At 37.8% G+C, this 2,929-nt stretch overlaps 1 long non-coding RNA gene across 1 annotated transcript; it reads left to right on the plus strand.

The window, feature by feature from the left end:
- The first annotated feature begins 1,500 nt into the window (after positions 1 to 1,500).
- LOC126634376 (uncharacterized) lies at positions 1,501 to 2,929 on the plus strand. Its single transcript, XR_007627313.1, has 3 exons — positions 1,501 to 1,741; positions 1,858 to 2,337; positions 2,487 to 2,929. It is a non-coding gene; the product is annotated as an uncharacterized LOC126634376 (long non-coding RNA).

Below are 2,929 nucleotides of genomic sequence, written 5' to 3' on the forward strand. Positions count from 1 at the left end.
GGATCCAAGTAGGTGCCAATCATGTCGTACATGTCACATTAGAAGACTCCGACTCATAGGTGACCACGATTATTGCCAGTCTTCATGTGATTGTAGCACTAGAGCATATATTATGATTACACCCAATAATGCCGTACAAGTCGCATTAGGTGATTCCAACTCGTGTGCTAGTATAGATTGATGAGCAATAGGTTCAGTCGTACAGGTCGCATTATGTGACTCCGACTGGTGTGCTAGCATAGGTTGTTGAGCACCTGATTTTACATATATTATTGTTGAGATTTTGTGATTTGGGGTGTCATGCCTTATTTACGTTTTGCAAGCTACGGTAAGTATTTTCATACTATACGTAGTATAGGTATATTTTGGAAACTATACATGTTTTACGGAGAGGGGTTATGACGTTTTCAAAGGTTTTTATTAAAACTTTATTTTCAGACCCACTCACCCTTGTTTTTCACCCCTCTAGGTTCTAGTAGTAGAGCTTTCGTATCAACGAAGATTATTGGCAAATCTTGGTGTAAACGATACCTTCGATGGTATAATTCTCACCCTGTTTTACTGTACTGTACTTAAGCACTTTTAGGTTTAAATTTATTCACATTTTCCACATCACTACACTTTATGGCTTCGCCACCTTCTAGGTGTCGGCCAATACAACTCGATTCGGAGTCTAAGTGGGCATTCCGGATCAAGGTGTGTCAAAATGAGAAAGCCAAAAAAAACTTCAAAAATCATTTTTTTGTGTAAAAAATATTGAATACAATGCAATTTTTTTTGTTAGTTGTTTAAGTTCATCCACATTTTGATCTCCTATCAACTTTAAATCACATCGCTAATACTTGCAAGTTGGTAAAGTCCAACCATTTTCAGTTTGTATTTTTATAGTTCAAATTTCATTTTGTTTTAAGTTTTAGATATTCATTTATAAAATTTTATTTGTTTTTTAACTTCTTCTATTGCTTTTTTACATTTTAAGTTGAAGTTCCTAATATAGCACTACATTTTAGGGGTGGGTTCAAAAAACCGAAAACCGAAAAAAACCGAAAACCAAACCGAACCGAGGCCGAAAAAAACCGAACCGAAAAAACACCGAACCGAAACTGTCAAACCGAACCGAACCGAATCTGACCGGTTCGGTTTCGGTTTTTGAGGTTCGGAAACCGAACCGAACCGAACCGAACCGATATATATATATTTAATTATTTTTTAAAATATTATAAATAGTTTAGTCATACAATCATAACAAAACATACCTTGTTGCTAAGTTGGTTTCGGTGAACCTTTTAAAACCCCAGCGCACGGGTTCGAACCTCCAGATGTCTGAGATGTTTTTTAATTTTTTTGGAGAACTTAACAAAACCCTTTAACCCTAGCCACTAGCAGCCATACCTTTTCAAATTGATGTTTCATTCCCTTCCTCTCTCTCTCTCGTTCCCTGCCTCAGCCGAGCCTCCTCTCTCTCTTGCTCTGTCTCTCTCGTTCCCTGCCTCTTCTCCTCCAGTGTAACCCTAACCCACGGCGGCGCGACCCTTTTCCCTTATCCCTCTTCTCTGTACTCTGGAGTCTGGACCCTCTCTCCTTCCTTCCCAACTCCGCCGCTCTTCCGCTTCGTCTTCTTCCTTCACAGTGACCTGCAAGTTGCGTGTGTGGAAACCCTCATGGTTTGATCAGGAAGTACGGCCTCATGTGCTGCAGGCAGTGCTTCCGCAGCAATGCCAAGGAAATCGGCTTCATCAAGGTAAAGGCTTCGAGAACCCTTAGCTACTGATTGTGTTCTGATTCCGTTTACTGAGCTGAGATTACACCGTTTCCACAATGTAATTGGGTTTCATTTTTCGAACTTTTTGTTTGCAGTACCGTTAAGTGGCTGATATTCAAACATTGCATGAGTCGATGATTTGGTCCAAGATGAGTACTAGTAGTAGTGGTTTCTGAGTTCTCATAAACTTTTAAGAAGATATTTTTGTTTTAGCTGATCTGCTATTGAACTTGAATTGGTTGTCAGACTTAAGAATATTTGTTATTAATGAAATCGTGTTTCCAGTTTGCTATTTGTATAAATGATATGGAATCGTGTTTCCAATTGGTCTTAGATCTTTGATTTTGCATTGATTGCCATGATGTATGTTTATAAATTTATACAACCATGACATTGGAGCCATCTCATGACCCGTCTGTATTTTTGTGTGTGCCAGATATCCATTCAAACAAGCACTTCAGCTGGTTTAGAGCAAACTTTGCCATGGATCTTTTATCATAAGGTTATTGGAGTAACAAACTTTTTCCTTTTCGTGGAAGGGAAGGCTGCATCCCCCAAAGTATCTAAAAAATTTGGTAAATGTGTTATTGCCAGTTAACTAGCTTGAAATGAGGATCTGTCTAACGTGTTTTTGGTTTTACCTTTTTGTTGTTGTTTTGAATTAATTGAATATAGTCTTCCTTTGCCACCTCAATTCTAATGAGAAATTTACTGGCTTTTGCAGATTGAGCTAAGACGGGCATATAATTGCGAAATAATGCTTACTAAAGTAAAAATCCCTTTGCCTGATTTGATGGTAAGCTAAACCTAAATGGACATGTTTTCTTGTATATCCTCAACAGTTTGAGTTAGTCTGTGGTTTTATAAACAAAGAAATGGGAGTTAAATACAGATTAAGTTACAATTTCAAAACTTCAAATACTAGCAAGTAGTGGCTGTTTCTTTGCTGAAAAGATGCATGATATCTTATGTTGGGGTTGTTTTGCATTTTTTGGAGGAAAAAAAAAAAAAAAAAAACCGAAAAAAAATCAAAACCGAACCGAAAAAACCGAACCAAAAAAAAAACCGAACCGAAAAAAACCGAAAAAAATTTGGGCCGAACCGAACCGAACCGAAATTTCGGTTTGGTTTCGGTTTTGGCAAAAAACCGAACCGAAACAAACCGAA

Source organism: Malus sylvestris, chromosome 9, assembly GCF_916048215.2.
Source record: "Malus sylvestris chromosome 9, drMalSylv7.2, whole genome shotgun sequence".
In the NCBI taxonomy this organism is placed as follows: domain Eukaryota; kingdom Viridiplantae; phylum Streptophyta; class Magnoliopsida; order Rosales; family Rosaceae; genus Malus; species Malus sylvestris.